We start from the raw sequence: 24,852 nt of genomic DNA, 5'->3' as shown, positions 1-24,852 counted from the left end.
CCGGGAAAATGAGACTTAACATATTACGCCTCAAGGTAATTAAATATATGTGAGAAATATATAATAGTAAAGTTTTGTTGTATTGCACAGATCATTAAGCCCTTGTTGCTCTTAATATTCTAAAAGTTATTCCGTGGCAAAATTTATCTATTTGCGTAAGATAGTATTTAAATTTTATTTTTATCACCAGTTGCGCTAATAAAAAGACATGGATGTCATCATGCGGCTTGTCTCCGTAAGTAATAACAGATGAAATACGAAGTTATATAGCAATCTTGACAAGAAATAGCCAACAGTAGCAGAGATATTAAGATAACGCCGGGTAATCTATGACCACAAGTACCTATCCGGATCAATGGAAAAAAGCAATCGTTCGTCCAATAAACAAAATTGCAAATCCCTTAGACTATAAAGACATTCGACCAATTAGCATTCTCCCATGTATGTCTAAAGTTTTAGAAAAAGTTGTCCATGGCCAAATTATGACATACTTGGAAAGTAACAGCACACTGCCGAGCCTGCAATCTGGGTTCAGAAGGGGTAGGAGTACCGCCACCGCATTCATAGACGTAGTGGATAATATTTTGCAATCACAAGACAAAGGTGAGTGCACTGAGCTAGTCTTGTTAGATTATTCCCGTGCTTTTGACACTATGAATGTGGAATTGCTGCTTTCTAAGCTTGTCTATTATGGGTTCAGTGATGAGACTGTATTGCGGTTTAAGAGTTATTTTGAAAATAGGTACCAAAGCGTAGCTGTTACAGACGATAGTGGTAACAAACGTTATTCCCGATATAAGTCGATATCAAGAGGTGTACCTCAAGGTTCTATTCTTGGTCCATTACTTTATAACCTTTACACTCTTGCGGCGAAGCCGGCCCTGCTCTTTTTAACCGAGACACAGATATCCTCCCTGGCTGATTCATCTTACCTTTCCTACCCGGGGTATAATTTGGAACACTCCTTTATACCACGGGTTAGCGTGTGCGTTTACGTCAGGGAGGATGTCTGTTCTCGACGCCTGAGTTTTCTTGAAGGACAGGACCTATCCATCAACTGGCTGCGTGTAGACTGCGATGACCATCCGCGAATCTACGCATGCCTGTATAGGTCCCATAGCGGTAACGCAGAGACTGACCGGCTCCTCGAACACATCCAAATGGCTACAGATTCCGTGTTGGAGCAGATCCCCACTGCAGAGATCGTGTTTTTTGGCGATTTTAACGCCCACCACGCCGAATGGCTAAGCTCACGTACCACCGATCATGCAGGGAGATCTGTTCACGACTTCGCCTTAGCATATGGTCTGACGCAACTGGTTATTGCGCCAACGCGAATCCCAGATGTGCAAGATCATACACCTTCACTGTTGGACCTTCTGTTGACCTCACATCCGGACGGCTACCTAGTTTCCGTTGATCCTCCTCTGGGATCGTCGGACCACTGCCTGATCCGGAGCACCGTGCCGATCACGCGCCTAATACGGCCCCGCTTCTTAGGCTGTCGCCGCGTGTGGCACTATAGGTCAGGAGAGTGGGACGAGATGCGGTGCTTTTTTGCATCCTACCCGTGGAGGCAGATCTGTTTTTCGCTGGGGGATCCAGATGCCGCTGCTGACGCTGTTGCTGATGTGGTACTGCAAGGTATGGAACTCTTCATTCCATCCTCCTCTGTGCCTATCGGTGGCAGGTCCCAACCATGGTTTGACCGCTCCTGCAAAATGGCCTCTCGCCGAAAGAGGAGGAGGAATCACGCTTGGGTCAATGCGGTGGTATCTAAGGATGTGAATTCCAACGAACTTAAAAAACACTTCAATCATGTCTCCAGGTCCTTCAAAAGAGTTATTGCTGACGCGAAGTCGAAGCACATTGGCAGAATTGGCGAGAGACTTGCACGCCTTCCCTCGGGAACTCGTGCGTTCTGGTCGCTCGCCGAGGCTGTCCAAGGAAACTTCTGCCAGCCAGCAATTCCGCCACTGCACGGGGATGATGACTCGCTGGCCCATTACGCGAAAGAGAAAGCTGATCTCCTGGGCTCCCTCTTCGCATCCAACTCGACTCTGGATGACCAAGGTGCACCACCGATTCATATATGCCGGAGGTAAAAATCCCGCATGGTGCCGTGCTTAAGGCACTTCCCACCTTGGACATTCACAAATCGAGCGGGCCCGATGGCATTCCCCCGATAGTGCTGCGGACATGTGCTCCGGAACTGGCGCCGGTCCTTACCCGTCTTTTCCGGCTCTCCTACTCATCAGGCGTAGTCCCGAAATTATGGAAGGCGGCTTTAGTGCACCCGATCCCTAAGAAACTTGTATGCTCCGATCCGTCCAACTACCGCCCCATTGCCATTACCTCCATTTTCTCCAAAGTAATGGAGTCGATCATCAACCGCCAGCTCCTGGGATACCTAGAGGGGCACCAGCTGATCAACGACTGCCAGTACGGTTTCCGTCAGGGTCGCTCAGCTGGTGATCTTCTTGCGTACCATACCCATAAATGGGCGCAAGCGGTTGAGTCGAAGGGAGAGGCGTTGGCGGTGAGTTTGGACATAGCGAAGGCCTTTGATCGGGTGTGGCATAAAGCGCTTATAGCGAAACTGCCATCCTATGGGCTTCCCGAGAAGTTGTGCAAATGGGTCACTAGCTTTTTGGCTGATCGGAGGATCAAGGTTGTTATCAACGGTGCATGCTCCGACTTAAAACCCATAAACGCTGGTGTTGGTTGCTAAGGTTGTGACCTTGCGGGACACCAGCGACAACACATGCTATCTTCTACGCTGTTTCTTCTGCATATCAATGATATGCTGCAAATCAGCAATATTCATTGCTATGCAGACGACAGCACGGGGTATGCTTCCTACACCGGCCGTGCCAACTTGTCCCGGGATAGCGTCGACGAGAACCGGAACAAACTTGTGTCTGAAATCGAGACTATGCTTTGCAAAGTCTCGGAATGGGGCCGACAAAATTTAGTCCAATTCAACCCCAAGAAGACACAAATTTGTGCGTTCACCACTAAAAAGTCTCCCTTTGTCGTATCCCCTCGATTCGAGATCACTCCTCTAACTGCCACAGCCTGTATTGGCATACTTGGCGTCGATATATCGAGCGACGTTTAGTTCCGTGGTCACTTGGAAGAGAAGGCCAAACTGGCCTCTAAAAAGCTTGGTGTACTCAGTAAGGCGAGACAGAACTTCACTAAAAGCCACCGCTTGCAACTTTATAAAGCGCAAATACGGCCTCACATGGAGTACTGTTCTCACCTCTGGGCGGGTGCTCCCCAGTACCAGCTTCTTCCATTTGACCGCATACAACGAAGAGTGGCTTGAATCATCCACGATCAAGTCATCTCCGATCGGCATGATTCTCTAGCATTGCGTAGAGATGTGGGTTCTCTCCGCATCTTCTACCGCATTTATCACGGGGAGTGCTCAGAGGAGCTGTTCGGGTTGATTCCAGCGGCCGAATTCCACCATCGGACATTACGTTCAAAGTACCATCCGCATCACGTAGACGTCTGGCATTCCACAACCGCGCGTTTTCTTCGAAATTTCTTGCCTCGCACAGCCACTTTGTGGAATCAACTACCGGCAGCGGTCTTCCCGAACAGATACGACTTAGGGACCTTCAAGAAAAAAGCCTACTCCCACCTTAAAGGCCGGCAACGCATTTCTTGACACACCTGATGTTGCGGATGTCCATGGGCGGTTGCCTCACCTCTCCCCATCCCATGAGCCTCTTGCCCGTTTGCCCCCTCTCATATAAAAAAAAAACACAAAATTATATTCAGCGAATTCAAAACGCGTGTGCTCGCTATTGCTGGGATATTCCATCACGATCGCACATAACACCATATCTGAACGATGCCAAAGTTCCCAATATGGAAAGTCGTAGGCGCACACATTTTGCAGTTTAACATATCATATGCCCTCTTACCTATATAAAAAACTGCCATGGCTAGGGGATAAAAACAGGGCCTATAGTACCAGGGCATCACACTGGATGCTAGACGTGTCTAAACATCGTACAGCTGCCTTCAGCGGTAGCTTTCATTATAGCGCGGCCAAATGCTGGAACAACCTGACAGCACCATTGCGGGACCTCAGTACAATATCAAACTTTCGAGTAAAAATGAAGCAATACGTAATGGCGGGTCAGATTGGCCAGCTCTGGTTGCTCAAAAAATAATGGGCATTAACAGTACTAGGTTGGACATTTTGATGTTTTCTTTTATATTTTTTTATATAATATTATGTTGGGATAAATATTTAAAACTGTCTAATAAATTATTAATCAGCACCGCAACGTCAAGCGTCGAACGGGAGCTACTGAAAATCAGTGCTGTGACCACTGTGAGTCACGGGTAACCTGAGTAGCATCCCTTTTGACACACACTGCCACACAGCTGCTATAATATAATATCTGGGGAAAGTTATTTATTTAAGCTTTGTAAAATATGTTCTAGGTTAGTTTTAGTTATAATTTTTCATTTTTTGTTCTTATTTTTGTAGCTATGTAATGTTTTATGTGTGTGTCAAATAAAAGATATAATTATTATTATTATTATTAATCTCCTTGTATCTCATAAGCATAACAGAAGGATTTAGTAACGAGACAAACAGGGTCTTGTTAATTATCTGACAACCTATTATGCACCAGGAGCTATTGGAAACAGATGATATATAGCCTATATCAATCTATATACCTACAGGATGTAATCGATAAGTTTTACCAGGCGATTATACCGTAACTCTTATAGATATCAATTTTACCTTTTTTTACCATTTTTTGGAAGGCACTTTTGCACAGGATGCCAGCTAGATTATGGTAAAAATAAAATAATTAAAATGTTAAGCAATATTATAACTATAGTAAATAGATGTGAGCGAATTACTTTTGAAATAATGAGAATGGTTACGCATTTATTTAAATTAAGAACGTTATAGCAGCAATTGTTTTTGATTTGCTATGAAGATGACAAAATTGAATTTTAAATATTTTAGATGTTGAAATCTAATTTTAAGAACATAACTATTTAAAAAATTAGAACAGTGATAATATAAATATAAAACTGTAAAGATAGAAAGTAGTAAATAAAACTGTAGTTTTTTTCTGTTTTGTATCGATGTTTTTTAAGTTTTGTACGGTAAATATGTACTTTGTATGAGTTCGTTTATTATTGAAAAATGATACAAAACAGCATTGTCACATTTTACAGTCATAGACTAGAGCTTGGGAAATGACATATGCTACATTTTATCCCCGAAAATTTCATGGTTCCCGCGGGATTTGTCAGAAACTGTAATTGACGTCGGTGAGCTATAACTATACCAATAGGTTTAGTTTGCCTTAGCAATCTTCCTCGAAATAAGATTCATACAATATATTGGGAACAGGAGCAAAAACGGGAAGCAGAACTGGAATAGGACACGAGATAATCTTCAATTCCAAACTTGCTTATTATTTTTAAAAACTCTTTATCTACGAAGATGAAGTTGCGGGCATCAGCTAGTAATATTATACAAAAGTAAAGTTAATTCATAATACGCCTAAGCCTAGGCGTGAATAATTGCACGCCCGCGCTCCTGTAAAAATAAAGAGAAGAACTTGAGATTGCGTTTATATAAATTGTATTGTATAATGTCATTTCAAGGGGTTGTTCTTATGTAACAAAGAGTCTTGTAGCAAGTAGTATGTCGGTACATCACCATCATAAGAATCCCTAACAATCATCCCTTTGTGAACAATGTTCATACATCAATAATTCTCAAATTGATTTACTGAATGACATCTATACCGCAGACATAGATCAGTACTCAAGAAGGCGTCGCAATGCCGTGCCTTTGTTCCCGCTACGGACGTGTAGGCGCTACGACGTGTAGCTATTTGGTTCATTATAATAATATGGCTGCTTATTGAAGTTTTAAATTTTCATCACACCTTGAAGACTATGGAAGTGACAAGGAGAATCATCTCTTAAGGGAGAAAAACACCTGGGGTGTTAGATAATTTTAAACCGTCTTCGCTATTGGAATTTGGGTGTTTTTTAATTTCAATGGCTTCACGTACCAGTCTTGGGAGAAATCTATTCTCTCTTACTAACACTTTTGGTTGGTGGAACCAGATGTCGTGGTTAGGACGGTTTGTTATGTGTTCACGTATAGCTGACTTAGATATGAATAATATCGTGAGTTATGTAATTATGTTCGGTATTGATTTGATTTGTAACAGCCGCTTCCTTCTAAAATATCCAATACAAATTTGTTAAAAATATAATCATAAATTTAATGTATTATGTTGTTGCTTGCATGCTTGTTTATTCAATAGGCGCCTTGTGTGTAAAGGTTTAACATTGTATCAACATATATTATGTTCGAAATAGAATTATTACTTTAGTGAAACAATAAATCAGTCGAAAGGTATTCAAGTATTGATAGACGAAAAATAAATACAACCTTTCTATTGTTGTTTGATAAAATGTATTGATAATGATGTATGTATCAATATGATTGGTGCCCACAGTTTGAACCTCGCCTGCCACGTGAAAATGGGTTTTCCATTATCAAATTCAGAATATATATTCAATATCTGCTTTTATTTAACGATATGTCAATCTCATTCTTGTGGGCTTACACTCGTTTGTTCCTATTTCTATAAATAATATGAATAATTCCACTTTATTAAACATAATCATTTTAGCCGGAAGACGTCCACTGCTGGACTTGGCTTATACCCAAAGATCGCCATGACGGTCGGTCCTACACTGTCCTCATCACCGGATCATCGGTACATCTTGTGGCGTTCCAACGCTGCGTTTTCCGGTACGTGGTCGCCATTTTTAAAGACTTTGCTGCCCCATCGGATATCTGTATTTCGAACTATGTGCTGGCACACACCCGTTGGGTAGACACCCAAAGAGCCTTAGGCCTCGGTGGCTTTATTTTAAAGCTTAAACGAGAACAGCTGGAAAAAATTCTATTGCTAATATATTTTTATCTAAAAATAAGTCAGTATGCATAAAATATTAACGTTAGGTATACAGTTTCTACAAAAAATATTTTTAGTAAATAAATGTTTGAAAACAAAAGTATTGGTTATTATAATGTTAGTACAGTAGATGAGCAATATGATTATCTGAAAATTTCCAAATTTTTAAAGTGAAACTTTTAGTACATTGTCTCAAACTTTTTCGTCTGTGTGTTGCATATCGCGTGACGGTCGGGCGACGCCTATAGTTCGCAACAGCTGACCGTGTAGTGTATAGACTACTACTCATTTGTGCCAGTGCTCCACGCTATTTTTGTCAGTGTTTAATGTAAATGTTGTTTGTCAGTGTTTAATGTAAATGTTGTTATTTATTAAAGTAAAACTTTTATTCAATATTTTAACCAATACATTTAAGACACAGAGTTCAATAAAAATATTAGTTGGAGACTTTGTCTACTTTTATTATTTCCCATTATCATTCCAATTTTTCATGTATAAAATTAAGACTGATTAAGTGATTTTTATACCCTTATTGGAATATTATTCCTAAAATTTTTAGTTAAATGTCTGTAATGTGAAAAATAGTTTCAATTTTACCGTGGTTTCATAAAACCACACAATCCTTTTTTTTTCACTAATGCTATTGATATGATAAGTATGAACCTATAGCCTGATTATATGAATCATTACTATTTACTAATCTACAATAAGATAAAACCATACATATACAAAAGGAACATAGTTCATTAGCTGGTTTTTATTGAAAATAGACTAATAAATATTCATATGGATTAAGCAACCCGTATCTCTTGATTCTGTGGCAGATCGCAACTCGTGACTCAAATAAAATGAGCTTATTTCACGTTTCTTAGTCACGTAGATATTTGTGAGTTTGTGAATCGTACATAACATATTTAATAAGTACACAAGGAGTGATTTATTTATTCAAGTCCTGTGATCGACCAATCTGCTTGATACAAAAAGAGTTGAGCCTTAGGCACCGTCTGCAATATATAAATTGTAGTCGACTAGAAACTTTAGGCACAATAAAAAATACGTTTAAAAAAACTAGGCCATTATAATATCATCCACGTAAAAAAACTATGTTAAACGTTTACCAAAGACCAATAATGGGACTAAATGGCAAACATTTTGCATCAAACTAACGAAGATTCGCAAATCAGATCATAAATCTCAGCGTAATCGGTGTACATACATAAAAATATACCGATCGAATTGTGAACCTTCTCCTTTTTGAAGTCGGTTAAAAAAGGGCTAGACCCCAGGGCCGTGTTCATGTAAAATGGCGCACAGAACAAGTTGAGTTGCGGAAAATAGGACGTAAATATCTGTATAATATGTTTGAAAATAGGAAACTAACGTTAAAATTGCTGTTGTGAATTCCAAGCAACACACGTTGCATAAGTTATTAACAACGCTTTCACACCGTTTGCTCAATATAATCCATTATAGCACAGCACTTTGCGAATATGCAATATATATATTTATAAAATGCAGTTGGTAGGTGGTAACAATAAACTGACATGGAGCGTTGTTCTTACTATTCGTAAATTATTAGGAAGTAGCAATCAATATATTATGTTGTAAATATCGTTAAAAATATTTTGTAATACATGATTTATCAAGTAGAAAAAAAAGCTGTTTTTTTATATAAAAGGAGGCAAACGGGATGGGAGCAGTGCCGTTGCCGGCCGTTAATTGGGTAGTATGCTCTTTTCTTGAAGGTCCCTAAGTCGTATCGTTTCGGGAAAACAGCAGCCGGTAATTCATTCTGCAAAGTGTCTTGCGTAGCTGGAAATTTCTTGCAAAATGCGCGGTTGTGGAATAATAAAAGTCCGGGTGTTGAATCAACCCGAACAGCTCCTCTGAGCACTACCCTTGATAAATGCGGTAGAAGATGCAGAAAGAACCCACATCTCTGAAGCCGATCGGGGATAACTTGATCGTGGATAAATGGATGAAGTTAATAAGGTTCGTTCTGTAGTGATACAATATCCATTTTTAAAAGTTACTAGCTAACCCAGCAAACGTTGTATTGTCATATAAAGAAAAAAGAAATAATCAAGAATTAAACATTTTGGGGTTTAAAAAATAGATGACGACCGATTCTCAGACCTAACAAATATTAAATCGTACATAAAATCTACCAACTATAGGTAGCTAAAATTATGTTTGTTATACCTCCTGAGAAAGACAGAAAGTTATAAAGATTATAATTAGTTAGTATTCATTTTAAACTATTCTTTCAATTTGATTTCTGAACGACGTGGGACACATCAAAGGAAAAACAATATTGTTGTTTTTATGTAATTCCGAGCATTTTCATATTTATTCACCTTTTAAACCTTCTCTGAAGTTCCACGAATAATTCAAGACCAAAATTTGCCAAATCGGTCCAGCCGTTCTCGAGTTTTAGCGAGACTAACGAACAGCAATTCATTTTTATATATATAGATAAAATCAAACATACAAAAGCCACAACTTGGTAATAAGTCTATAAAATTAGATTTTTAGACTTTTTTCGTATGAACACTACGTGGACGGCCAGATCTTTTTCTGTCACAAACAGAGGAGCTCTCATTGTACCTATTAATAGCCCGGTACACAAACATTTTACTAATACCAAGCGTATAGAGAGTTTTAAAAATGCATTTGGCTCTATAGCTACTTTGTGTAATGCAATCACAGTGATTCGGTTCCCTTTATCACCTCATTCCATTTTAATATCCCAAAACATTGTACAATGTATTCGCGCCAAAATGAGAAAGATTAATGAACAATTATATAAATATGACAGATTCTACATTCAAATGTAATATTTTGTTTATTTTTAAGTGTATTTATGGCCAGACTTTCGTTTTAATATTGGTTTAATTCCGCAGCTCAGCTTGTGGTGTTAGCCAAATGACGTCACACCGGTCTTCTAAATTAATTTGGTTACGCCCAATGAATACAAAATTATACACTCGAAGCTAATAAATAAATGTTATCTTATTAATTTATGGAATTCCACCGGATTCTGTCCAGTCTCTAATAACTGCGGATAATTTGGATGACGAATCTTTAATTTGGTCAGTACATCTTGTTGGAGAACGACCACGCGATCTTTTGCCTTCGGTATTTCCAACCACAATTATTATTTTTTCTAAGCTTTTATCACCTCTACGGATTGTGTGATTTTATTCTGAGCTGGTATTCTTAACATTCGCCTCCAACACTATAATTCGAATGCATCAATTCTTGGCCTTTCGCAGCTCAAGATAGTCCACGCTTCTACTCCATACAGATAGATAGGGAAAACCAGTATTCGTATCAGTATATCAGAAATATATTTACTTAAATAAAAATAAAAGTCCTCAATGACTAGATAGACAAGCCACCACAACGGGCAGCCATTGAGGAGATCCAGCGAATTTTTGTGGTACCTGATCAGTTCTATAACATAATTATTGGACCTGAGTAAAAATTAAAACAAAAATTCTCGCAAACGTGCGGGGACAATCGGGCAAGAGGCTAATGTGATGTCCGCAACACCAGGAGTCAAGAGATGTGTTGCCAGCCATTAATGTTCGAAGCTAAAATCTTCTTTGTCTGGCCCTTTCCCATTTTATTTGGGGTTGGCCCTCCGTATCATGTGTCTCCAGGTGGCTCGGTCCTGGGTCATCTCTTTGTATATTTTAGCTTCTTTGAGGTTATTATTTATTTATAGACATCCACGTGGGGTCTTCCTCGTTCTCGGGTTTTAGTTTCTATATGTAGCACTTTTCTGCTCATGGAGTTGTATGGTCGCCTAATAACGTGTCCGTACCACCGCAGACGGCTCTCCTGCAGTTTACCTGGGATAGATCTCCCTTTGAAGGTGCCTCTTGTGTGTGTGTTTCTGAGCTTATCCAGCCTAGTTACACCACCTGCCCACCTGAGCATCTTCATCTCCAATGCTCCAAGCTAAAATCGTAAATATAAAAAAAACAATGCTAAAAACAATTCAGTACGCATTCAGTACAGTAACCAATAAATAATGTCACACTGTAAGAGTGAAAATATTATAATAGAAGTCGTTGGGAAAATATTTACTCCAAGACCATTCCAAATCAGATAATATTTACCGTTCACCGAACATTCTATGAAGAGGCCCATTTCTCTTCTCCTAACATCACTAACTATCGCCTTCCCGGTAAATTGAATCGACACATCCTTTTGAAACTATTCATTCGACGATTCTCTTTTTACACTTCTTACTCTCGAGTTTCATCATTCATGTGATTACAAAATATAAGAGCTGTATTTAGTATTGTATCTCCAATAACAGAGGATCTTTAAATTTACAAAACTGGATGCTAAATTTTATTATTGAAAATTTAATTAAATTGTTTAAATAAATTTATCTTTTACTTATGATAAACGATTGTTCAAGGTTAACATACTTTTTGTAATGTCAAAACTCCTTTAGCCGTGTTGGATACTTTTTGGTTGCGGAAAATCTTATGGGTTCGCGTCACCGACATACTCATGGCTGGCGCAAGCGATAAATAGATTATGAATAAATCTATAAATATATATAGTTGGACACTTGACAATATTACTGGTCAATTTTCTGGTAGTTTATGAGGCCGTTTCTGATTGGTTTGTTTCTTATATCAAAATATCATTGCATTACAATATCACTATAGCGTACCCGTGACATTACAATGTCACTAAAACCAGGCCGTTAAATTGTAAGAAATGAAGTTGATCAATCTACCAATTAATTATAATATCACTAGTGAAATTGTCGCCTTTAACAATAAACCTGCGACATATTAAATACTGAGCATTCTTGAAATAGTGATTTGTTTTATTAATATATTATTGAAAATAAGTTTTAAAAGTAGTTATTTGAAATTCATAATTTAATTGTTTTTAAACATAATGAAATTTCAAATTTTAATACTAAAAGTTCTAACGTTTCACTTCTATCGGCAGTTTCTACAACTGCCAATTTTTTGTAATGCATACATCTCCGCCAAGAGGAATGATGAGGATAATATGGGCCTTGAATCCACCAAAACCTGTGTGTATTCCTAGACGGACACACTGGCGGAAGCATACATCCGTGAACACGGAAGTGAATCTCGTAATATTTACTTGCGTATTAACCGCGACGGTGAATCACGGGATGGGTGAACTGTCAGCCGTAGGGCTGGATCCCGTTTTTGTTGGCTTACCGCTGCAGAAACGTGCGAAAGCAACGAAAATGCCAAGTGTAACTGCACACCGAGCTAGCTTTAGGTCTGCTTCTCTCTAGGTTACTCACCGTGTCCCTCTGGTGTGCAGCAAAGGGAAACGTCAGCAAGCAAACGCTATGTCAGCCATCGGCAAGCAGTATCCGAGGAAGGTGAAGTGGCCGTCCTCTCCGTCTTCCGGCTGATATGATGATAGTGATGATGTTACCGGCGAGTACCATTCTTAGTCCTCCACAAGAACATTAACGCTACCTAGCACTGCGACACTCGTGAAATGAACGCGCTTCAAACAAGATTTCAATTCAATAAAACTTAACGAAATTGGATCATTTCGCAGGAAATTAATTCCACGTATTGTTTTGATAAAAATTTTCCTTTTATGTTTAATTATTTTTACTTTAAACACTTTTGATATTAGAATTACTGTAACAGAGTCTAAAACTACTTAAAAATTAAAAGAATTTCTGTGGTCAATTTAATTTGTGAACAATTGCATGGATTTTTTATTTAAATCGGCGTGACAGGCTTAACCCTAAAATTTGCGTTCTGTTTTAATATTGGCTTATTTCCGTAACTCGCCTTGGTGTGCCTGCCATGTGACGTGGCATCTGTCTGTTGTAATATTCATTTGAATATGCCTCATGACTTGAATTCAAACATATAGTTATATAGCTAATGAAATAATTAACATTATAAACTGTTATATATTAAAACCCAAGAAACAACGAAGGTAACTCAGATAGAGATAAAATAGATATTTTTTACAATTTTGAAAAGAACGGTACCCGTAAATATATTATAACAATACATGTGGGACTTTTATTTTATTATTATTTTTATTTAAAAAAATGGCAAATTGTAAGTAAAGGCATTAAGTAAGTATTGTCTAATATGTAGATGAACATTCTTTTGTTATTCGGTAGATTTCTCGTGACAGGTATCGTCATACTCACTTAAAAGCCTCTGCTTGTGGCGGTGACGTGGGGCGGGTTGTTCCCTTCCCTAAAATATGGTCGAGGGAGGCGATGGCTGGTCCAGTTATTGAGTACAGTATCAATCCACACATAACGTATATAAATAAAGGCATAATGCGAGCATTTTATTAAATAAAATATTATATAATAACTTTAACTTTTAGATACTAAATTAAATAAAGGAAATAAAAAAAACATGGAGCAGACCTCCCGGAAAAAAGATCATCCTGCACCACCTCCTCCACCACAAGTAGCGCCCGTTCATGGGCATGACTCATGGGTCAACCATCGCCTCGCTGATCCTATTTTGAGGAAGGGAACGACCCGTCCCACGTCACCGCCACAAACAGTGATATTTAAGCGAGCTTCACTAAGCCTGTCACGAGATCTGAAACAAATAACAAGAAAGACTTTATTTAATTAAGTGTAAGTAAAAGCTCAAAGCCTTTAGAGCAATAATCATACCCAAGCTTTCTTATCACCTTATTAATTATTTAAATTCTAATAAGATTTTTCTATAAGTTTATTTTTAAATGTTTCAAACTTATTGAGATATAAGTAAATCTTTAAAGTTGAGGTTATAGTCGCTGTAGAGTCATTATTTCTAATAATAGAAGTCAAAAATAGCTTCGCCCACGTGGATTGTTGATTCACTCGTAATTAGATAGGAGTAAATATAGTTCCAATATATGAGGAGCAGGGATCAATTTACTTTATATTTCTAAGGCCTATCTAAATATACTTAGTTTTCATTTCATGTTCGGATCCGTTATTGGAATAGGAAACATTTTACCCCCAACAAAAAGTATTATCATAAAAAGACTATATTCTGCCCGCGAACTCGTCCGTATTTAATTCGTAATTTCACGTATATTCGGTAAGCCCTACGTGCTTTCCTTTTGTAAAATGTTGTTATAGGCTGTGTATTTAGGACGTGAAATCATATTTATATCATAATCATTACAACAACCAGCCAGTTCAATAGCTCTGCCCGCAATTTATCTTAATCATAAGAAATAAATCCCACATTTCAGAAAATTTTAACAGTTAGAACAAATGACTGCATATTGCGCAAATTAAGGACATTATTATGTGATGTTAGTACAGCTTATGGAATAACATGAGTTGTATCCACGAGGTACTAATAATAATAATAATAATAATAATAATAATTTATTTCTCTTAAAATCATAGTTTACAGCAGCTAGTGGCCGGAGTCACCTTTTAAGCAAATAATGCCTGTACCAGGTGTCTCCGCTCTTCCAATTCAGCAATGTGTTATATTTAACAAAAGTTTTATTGACATGGTGGTGAAATAATAATAAAGTTATGAAATGAATATAAATTTAAAAAGGTTATGAAATGAATATAAATTAACAATTTAAATATTTGGAAAGTTACTTTTGAACACCTTAACAATTACAGCGACAAAGATTTACAATTACGATTTTTAATTCTTATCGAACATGTAAGTCACTTTTTATTATTATAAACCTAAATGATAAATATGTGTAACTATGTGTGAGTGTGTGTGTGCGTGCGATACTGTGTGTTTTTGTGAGTGTTGTGTGCGTGTATATATGTTAAGTGCGTGTGGAATATTTTCTGTCTGATCTATGTAAACATTGGATAAGTTATTATACTCTGTACATTATTTAAGTTGTTTAAGTAAAATCTCCGTTGCCTCATAGTCGAGAGACTTTAACCACTTCTCTACGATTTTTTTACAATCGTTATATTGTTTTGAGTGGATATGTAGTTTTTTATTTATTTTATTGTAAATTTGAGCTGAGAGACTATTGTATTGTGCGCTAGCAAACTTTGTTTTTGTTCGAGGGACTTTAGTTACGTTAGGTTGCCTCCTACTTTGTTTATTATTTACGAGATATGGTACTTCTTTATGTTTTTTGATTAAAACATGTTTCAGAAACAGTTTCCTCACAGAGAGTAAACCGCACTCAAGGTAAAGTTGTTCTGTAGAATATCTGTAACGTTTGAAATACATGGCCTTAATCAATGCTCGTTGCGAGCGCTCAATGTCTAAAAACTTTATTTTTGCAGCACCTCCCCACACTGGAATGCAGTAGGTTAGGATGGATTCAACTAGTGCAGTATATATTCTCTTTAGCAGAGTGTTAGAGGAATCACTATCGTTCTCAGATTTGTCATTCTTTGGGACCACGTACCTCAGCGAGCGAAAAACCCATATTAATTTTCTGACTCTTTCAGCCAGTTGCTCAAGGTGAGGGTACCAGGAGAGCCTCTGATCAAGTATGACTCCTAGATATTTGAAATTATCTACTTTATTGATTTGGGGACAGTTACAGTTATTATGTTTGCTAAGTTTACAGTTATGAACTTTCAGATTAAAGTTGCCATCGGGCTGATTATTATTATAAATACTGAAGCATATATAATTTGTTTTAGAAGTATTTAATGATAGTAAATTAGACTTCAGCCAAGCAGATATTTGAGCCATTCCTTTTTCAGCGCTATTTTTTACATCTGCCCAGGTACTTCCAGAAAAGACAACGGCTGTATCATCAGCGTACGAAAAAATTTTAGCATTATCGATTGTAAGATTGCACAGTTCGTTTATATATATTAGGAATAAAGTAGGGCCTAATATGCTGCCCTGAGGTACACCATATGTTACCTCTGTAGCTTCGCTGGAATACTGTTCTAATTTTACTTTTTGTTTTCTTTGAGAAAGATAATCTTTAAAAAGAGTTAAAGGCATACCTCTGATTCCAATATTTTCCAGCTTGTTCACAAGAATAGGGACAGAAACCGTGTCAAAGGCTTTTTTTAAGTCTAGAAATACTGTTATACACTTTGAATTTTGATCAAGATGTTCGGTTACTAATGAAGATAGCGCAGTTACAGCGTCTTCTGTGGATATACCTTTTCTGAATCCAAATTGCGAGGGAGATATTATATTAAATCTGTTAAGAAAGTTAAGAAGGCGAGAATTTATTAGCTTTTCTAAAATTTTAGAAATGCAAGGCAAGATAGATATAGGTCTGTAATTATTAACGTCATTTCTGTCCCCATTCTTGTATACTGGGGTAATAATTGACTGTTTTAAGGAGGAAGGGAAGATTCCCTTACTAAAGCAAAGATTTGCAAGATGGGTTATAATTGGTACAATATCATTCTTTACATACTTTAAATACTTAGTTGGGATCCCATCCCACCCAGGAGCACTGTTCGTTTTAAGACTCTTTAACACAATATCTACTTCGTTAAGGTCTGTTTCAAGAAGTACGAAAGAGTTTAATTGAGTGACTGTATTATTAATTAGATTATTGAAAATGTGCAATGGCGTAGGATCTATATGTTCTGCAAGTTGCTTACCAATGTCTGCAAAGAACTTGTTTACGAAATTTGCTGATTCATAAGGTGAAGATTTGGTGTTTAGTAACTCTGTGCTCTTAGACTTAGTTTTACTTGAGTATGTGATGTTTTTTATATTTCTCCAGAGTAATTTATTGTTAGCGACAGATTTTGCAATGAGATCTCTTTCGTATTGCCTTTTTAGTTTTTTTATTAAGTTATTTACATAGTTTCTGTATCTACTATATGTTATTTTTAATATTTCGTTATGAGGATCATGTTTTGACTGCCTTTGTAATTTATTTCTGTTATTTATACATCTAAGAATACCGGGAGTAATCCACGGCTTAATAATTCGTTTGCTCTTTGGTATTTTTACTGTTACAATATTATTTTTTATAGAATCTGATAATTTTTGCAGTAGCTGCTCACTCAACACATTCGGATCAGTGCAGTTAAATAATTCAAGTAATCCTAAGTCTTGTAAATAATTTCGAGCCTTTTCATAGTCTATTGTACTTTTTATCTTATTGGCTCTCATAAAATGTTTAATTTTAGACAGGCATAAAAATGTAGTGTAGTGGTCCGTTGTAGTTGTATGTAATATGGCGATAAAAGCCGAGATTTTTTGTTTATTTATTTTTAACATAATATGATCCAAGCATGAATTTTCCCTAGTTCCCAGCGTGTGACCTGGAAGTATCCCATAATCTGAGAGTGTGTTGAGATAATTTACTCTATTCCTGTATTCTTGAGAGAGATCGTTTTTTGGTATAAGATTTATATTCAAGTCTCCGGTAATAACTATGTTGTTTTTTGTTTTAATTTTACTAAGCTGACAGCATAACGAATTTAAAAACGGTTCAATGTTCGATATTGATGGGGAACGATAGATACATAGTAATGAGTTATTTAAAATATCAATTTGTATACAAGACGCATGTGTCAATCTAATCTCCTTTACTTTAGCTTTTATGGATGACTTTATAAAGACGGTAACCCCATCATTTTGATTCAGTTGTTGAGTAGTGAAGTAAGAGTCGTAATTAGGAAGTTGAGGTATGGGCTTGTTAGTACTCAGTCTGCATTCTGTTAAAACAAGTATATCTGGATCAAAATTGAAGTGAGACACAGTTAATAAGAAGTCGTCAAAGTTAGAGTAGATACTTCGTATATTTTGAGAAACAATAGTCAGATCACTCTGCTTCACATTTATGTAGTTACTAAGTTTAATGGGATCACACTCAACAGACCGCGCTAGTTCTAAAGTGTCTATTTCTTTTATAGTTTTTAAGGACTCAACCATTATTAAAGGTCATATAAATAATACGTCCTAGAAGCGCGTCTCTATTTTCAAGGGTTACATGCATATAAAATGTACATGTATATAGAAAAATAATATTCATTTTAGAACCTTCCATAAATTCCATAGCAAAGTTGCAGTAGTGCGAGAAAGCTATGTGAGTGCCTCCAGACAGTACCGATTTACATTGTTGAGTAAAAATAATAAGGCATTTAACTATACAATATGCTAAATAAAAAGCCCGTGTATAAAGACTATCAGTATTTAGTGTAATATAGTATTGAGTGTTAGTTAAGTTGTGTGTAAGTATTAAGGGTGTGTATGTAATGTGGATTGAAAGTAACAAAAGTAACGTATTATAATTTAAGTAAAGTCGAAATAGGTAGCTTAAAAATATTTTAGTAAACTCTATATATAGTCATGTATTACGTAATTGTTGTACTTGAGACTCACTGTTCACTGTAATAATCTGCGAATTATCATCCCGGCGAAGGAATACTTTTCCGAAGTTTGTCCAGCAATATTTATATTTATGTGACAATTTTAAATCTCTAGCTAGAAAATACAGCCTGGCTCCTTTCGGTGTGAGGTTTTCCGATATGAAAATCGGTATATCTGTGTTTGTTTGAAGACCTAGATGTTTTGCACATAGTTTATTGCTTTTGTTTCTGTTGTTATATAATTTAGCCGATTTAATGAGTTCAGTTTTTGTGAAAGTATTAGTAAATTCAACAATCATAGTACTGTTATTTGCCTTTTTATTTTTAATATTTATAATATCCTTTATTTCGGCTTGTGTAATACTCATATCTAAATTATTAGCCAAATTTTTTACCATCTTTATGAGATGCTGTTTATTTTCAGCCCCTTTGAGAGGCACGTTTTTTATTTCAATATTATTCTTCCTTTCAGTTCTTTGACTCTCTTCAAGCTTGTTTTCTAGAAGAGTGATGTATTCCATGTCCCTTTTGACTTGAGTTTCGAGAGACGCTATCTTTTTTTGGAAGTCTAAATTTTGGTCGCTTAGGAATGTAATACTTTTTTGAATACCTTCGTTTACTTGTTGTATATCCTTCAATGCAGTTAAAATGGATTTTATTTGTTCATTATTATTTTTTTGTGAGTCGAGAAACAGCTCTTTCATTTCTTTCATCTCATTTTTAATATCCTTCCTTAGATCTAATAGCTCGACATTTAACTCTTCATTTTGATAGTTTTCTCGCTTTCTCTTACTCCAGTTACCCCTGGCACTGACATATGAGAGTGAGGTGGTATCGCTAGCTGCGGAAGCTTGATTCAATTCCGGCACAGAGCTAGACCTTTCAGGCGATCTATGTAGTGGCATGTTTAACTTTTTGTTATAATATAATTATAAGTAATTAAGCAATGAAATATGATTTTCCGAATAAGTAACATATAAATTATTATTATTTTCTTCTTAAAATTATTTAAGCACTATTTTACTCAAATTGGATACGGAATAACTAAGTGATTATTGATAATACAAATTATAATAATATAAACTAACAGAATATCTTCCCAGGAAATGAATCTTTTATCAATATTTTACGATTACGTCTATTTGCCACAGAATATTTATTAATAAGGTCGAAGTACCTGTATAGATTATGAATAATCCTAACGATGGCACATCGGTACAAAGTTATTTATAGTTTACACTTTTAAAAGTACCCTCCACTGAATACGGCTCACTTGAGTTTTTGTACACAAAACTGAGAAAGTATTTTACAGTAACGTATTATGCACTGTGACTATTGTAACAAAATAACTTCCAAGTGTGTATTTGAATGTATCTCTTTACAAAGTTCAAGTCTTCTTATTTAATCACACAACATACCTGTAGGCTTAATAGTGAGGTATTATTTTGATTGTGCTTTGTGCTAGATCCACTGGAAAATCTGGGTCAACATCAATGAATAGTCATCTATTAATCAACTAATCATAAATAAAAAAAATTATATATTCAAACAAAACAAATCTTATAACTATATTTACTATACAATGATTACATTAAATTTAAACAATCATTACGGGGAAGCGTACCAAGAATACTGGAATCATTTCCACGTTGGATAGCTAGGCTGGTCTTTTGACCGAAATAGCTGCCAGCGCTTTGGTTGCCAGTAGCCCTATTGCCGCGAGAAGATAGTACTTTTTACATTCTCCGCGCCTCTGATCTACACGGTCCAAGTGTCTTGACAGCAAACGGCACGAAGATGTAAGACTCACTGAATAAAGAAGACAGATATGTGCGACGTTTGCTGTCTTCCGCAGTCGAAGCAGCAGCGCCAGCACCAGATGAAGTAACTTGGATATCAGAAGGAGCCAGAGTTTCGACGCAAGTTGCGTCCCACACCAGCGCCCTTCCCCGTGCCCAAGCCACCAGGGTCATCCCATTAGGATTCTTGTATCAGTAATTGTAATTTGAGAACCAATCAATCAATTAATGGTTACTTGGATTACAAAGATTTAGTGTATATAACTTAACGCGACGAGGGGTGCTACTTTGAGAGGTGGAAATCCGGAGATTCAGCATTGATTCTTATATAACAAGCTGAAGTAGATGTAGTTCTGTAGCACAGTATATACAGATACAGTATGATATACATCTTGTTCCTCTGTACCTGACATCTAATAATTTACAACCATATTTTAAACATGCTAAGTTATCAAGGGAAATTTTTGTTAATTTCATTTTCGTGCTCTTAAGCATTGCGTTGATAACTTTCATAAGCACATTCTTACAAAAAAAGTCTTGCCGCCACCTGTTAAATACTTAATTTTTCATAGGTTTTTAATGTTACTTAATAATAATAAATCGTCCCTACTGAATGACTTAATAAATGCGTCTTGACTCCATTTCAATCTTTTTCATAAATCCTAATTAACTTGGCTCTTCAGTACAGATAAAACCTGTTTTCACTTTCCTATCTGTTGCGCAGCCTTTGATTGATTGGAACATATATTTACTTTTCATCGATTTTTGCTACATGATTAAAACATTTAAAATAACAATATTTTGAAAATTTATGCTCGTAATACATTGTACTCAAACTTATAGTAAGTTTTGAGTGAAGTGGTAAATATTTGTAATGTAACTTTATATCAATTAATCAATGTAGTGACTTGCTCTAGTTGTCATCTTGTGAAACTTACAAGCTGACAACAATAAGACCTTTAATAACTATAGCAACTGCCAAGACACGAGAGACTTTAATATATTATGATGATGTACTACGGAGTGGACATCGCTCAGCATATAAAAAATTATTATAAATTACGTAATACGTTATTTATGGAATATATATAGGACTTGAGAATATCTTAAAGCACAAACTAAGATTCAGTTAAAGTTACGTATCAAGCAAGCATTTTAGAGTAAGTTTTTTTAACCGACTTCAAACAGGAGGAAGTTCTCAATTCGATACACCGATTGCGCTGAGATTTATGATCCGATTTACGTGATTCTTCTTTAGTTTAATGCAGAATTTTTGCGATTTGGACTCATAAACTTTTGACATAGTTTGGCTCAGTATTTTTCATGGTATGAATATTTTTGTTTTTTGAATGATTTTATTATGGTCTACCCATAGCACTTATAAAAATGACTGTTTAGTATATGACAGTAAAAACCAACGAAATGTTATAGTTACTAATCTTGAAAAATCCTACTGTTGTCAATACTGTTGTTAACAGAACAACCAATTACAGACACTAAAATGTAAAAAATAAAAAAAAACTACGTTTAAGAAAACCGACTTCAAAAACTAAAAAGTATAAAATAATTTAATAAAAAATTATATTAATACACCCCTTATGCAAACCTTTAATAACAATAAAATACTATTATTTATATGTGCTACCTATTAATAGGTTTGAAGTCAGTGCCAAGCCAAATGTAATAGTAAGTACCTACACTCGCCACGCATGACTTAGAGCGGGATAGCTTCGTCTAGAACCAGACAACCCAAGCGGGAAACAGGCGCGGGTAGACGTCGTTCATAATAATAGTTAGAAAGCTGTATTATTAAGGTTTACTTTGCTTGTGGCTTGGCACCGACTTAAACCCTATCAATTGGTAGCACATACAAATAATAATATTCTATTAATATTGAAGGTATTAATTAGCTTTACATAACAGATATTGTATTAAAATACATTTTTAATAAGTTATTTTATACTTTTTAGTTTTTGAAGTCTGGTTGATGAAGGTTTACTGAAACGTAGTTTTTTTGAAAGCAATTTTAATTCTAGTTATTTGATAATAGACGACGATTCGAAACCAACTGCAAAAATTAAGATTATATAATAAGTGACTTACGGCCGTTCCCAATATTCAGTCTATCTCTTACTTGAGATAGATAAAAATCGTTGACTTTTCTGTCCCAATAAACTTATCGACGGTAACTCACCTTATCCGTATACGCTGTCTGTCAATGGGACGACGTATAGCTTACCAGCGATAGAAGTTTGTATGGAAATTGCAATTCACGCGTCCCAATATAAGGCGATAAGAATGAATTATCGGTTATATTGGGACAGCTTCAGATTATTGACAGCTAATTACTGACAATAGAAGGTAGTTATTTATCTCTATCTGTAGATAGTATATTGGTAACGACCGTTAGAGAAATTGCTTTGGTTGGTAATTAGCATATCTTAGCATAAGAGTTATCTAGTTATATCAAGAGACACGATTCACCAATTCGCTTTACGTGAATCAAATTAATTTGCATTTGTAGCACAGAATAGACAACCGAATGATTGTACAATTGCTAATATATTAGTATGATATAATAATATTATGAATTATATTATGATAATATATTATTCAGCATGAAATTCTATATCAACATACCCCACAATTAGTTGAAACTATTTAGATATTCGTACTTATATCAAACCGTGTTTATTTGCTTTTCCTTTGCAAATTTCAATCATATTTTTGTAGTATTTAACCGACTTCAAAAAATGAGGAGGTTCTCAATTCGTCAAATTGATAATTCTTTTTTTTTTATTTGAAAGCTGGTGCTTCCCGTGTGGTTTCATTAGAATTTGATCGTCGGAGTTTGAAATTATATACATACATAGTTGTAGGTGAGATGTGCTTGTGTCGCATGCAACGTGACAAGGCGATAGGCGAGGGTGGGGCCGCGGCGGGAGGACACCGATTCCAAAAATAACAATAATTGTAACTAGAATTAGAATAATATGATTTTATAAAAAAACGCGATATTTTTTTACTTTTTAGTGCATATTATAATATCTATTGTTTTTAGATAGTTATTTTAAGTCTGTTGTATTTTTTATGCCTTTTATAATATGTTTCGAATACTAACAGAATTACATTTTTTTTTGTAAATATAAGATTAGTGCAACTAAAAAATTACACTATTATACTATAAAATATATAATTTATTGTATTCGTATATATATGTATTAATAATATGAATACAAGTTACTATTGGATAAGTTCAAAAATTAAATTTTAATACAATATTAAAATTTTACATTAAATAAAGAAAAATGTGCAATACCTACAGTACTATGATGAAAAATAAAAATGTGAAATCATTGTAAATCACTTGTGTGCATTTTTTTTACATTTTGTTCACAAAGTATACTGAGCAAACGGCTCACAAAATAACTGAAATATGTCAGGAGTCATCAGGAGTTTGAACATAATGTTGTATGAAGAACACGATGTATTTTTTCACCATAATTTTCACCATTTATTACATCTCAAGGTCAAACATCCCTTTTGCATATTCCAAGGCGATCTTTTACCTCAAATAATACCAGACCCTCGCGACACGTGATCGGAGTAGAAATTACTCTATTTACCCTACGCTTTATACATTTTTACAATTTTTTGTTATAACTGACACGCTAATGGTCGAATCCCAAATATAAGATATTTCTTGTAAGCTATTATTTGAATATTCGACGTGATATATATCTTAAACCACAAATCTGCTTTATTATCGACAATATAATGACGTATTTTAATACTTACTTACCTTAGAACTCTGAAATTTGAGCGCCTATATATATGTATATTCAAAAATATTTTTATAACATGAAATTCGTGGTGCCAAAACAAATAACAAGTTACTAGAGCTTCGGTCGCGACGAAACTTTTTAGATGAGGAAGTTAAATTATAATTTGTTTACTTCAAGTATGCTATTAAAATTTTATATATTTTAATTATTGTAATATCATTTTACTTCGATAATAAATTATTACATCATTTGCTAAATTTCGAATTTTGACAGCGTATTTTCGCAAATCAAAATTTTAGTAAAAAAACGACTTTTATATCACATTTGTAATTTAATAAAGAGCCTTGAACATAAATAAAATTGAGGCCAAGAGTTCATCAGCCTTTAAGGCGAAACTTGCATTAAAAGCAAGCGGAACAAATTCCAGTGAAAAGCTGCTTCAAGTAGGTTTTAGTGTGGAGCTTTGAGGCCAGTCTTTGGTTTCACTGTGTTGTTTACATTGAGACACTGAAGTTGGAAGATTTTACATTGAGTTTTAGATACTCCTTTATATATCGATAGGAATTATTGGACATGCGAACATACTGTTCATCTGTTTGTAATCACCGCACAAAAGTGATCACCACGGCCCATCTCAAATCTCAATCAATATTATTATATAGTCCCCCTGAAAACGTGCACTGAAAAGGTCACAAAACATCGGATTAATTAAAAGAATCCCAGATAATGTTCAAAACAAATGTATTACGAAATTCAAAATTATTGTTAAGAATCGTTTGTGTGGTAAAGGTTACTATAACACAAATGACTTTCTTAATGATACCACAGATTAGAAATGGAGCGACCGCTCACAGTCTATTAAATAATTTTTTTTTCTATTTTTTTACATTGTAAAAATATTACATAAAAAAGAAGCATATTGATTTTGTTGTGCCCGGTCTTCTCAGGTCTGGGGGATACCTTTTGGAATGGGTGGTAGTTTT

Source organism: Leptidea sinapis, chromosome 6 (assembly GCF_905404315.1).
Source record: "Leptidea sinapis chromosome 6, ilLepSina1.1, whole genome shotgun sequence".
Taxonomy (NCBI): Eukaryota; Metazoa; Arthropoda; class Insecta; order Lepidoptera; family Pieridae; genus Leptidea; species Leptidea sinapis.
This window is presented reverse-complemented; position numbering follows the sequence as displayed.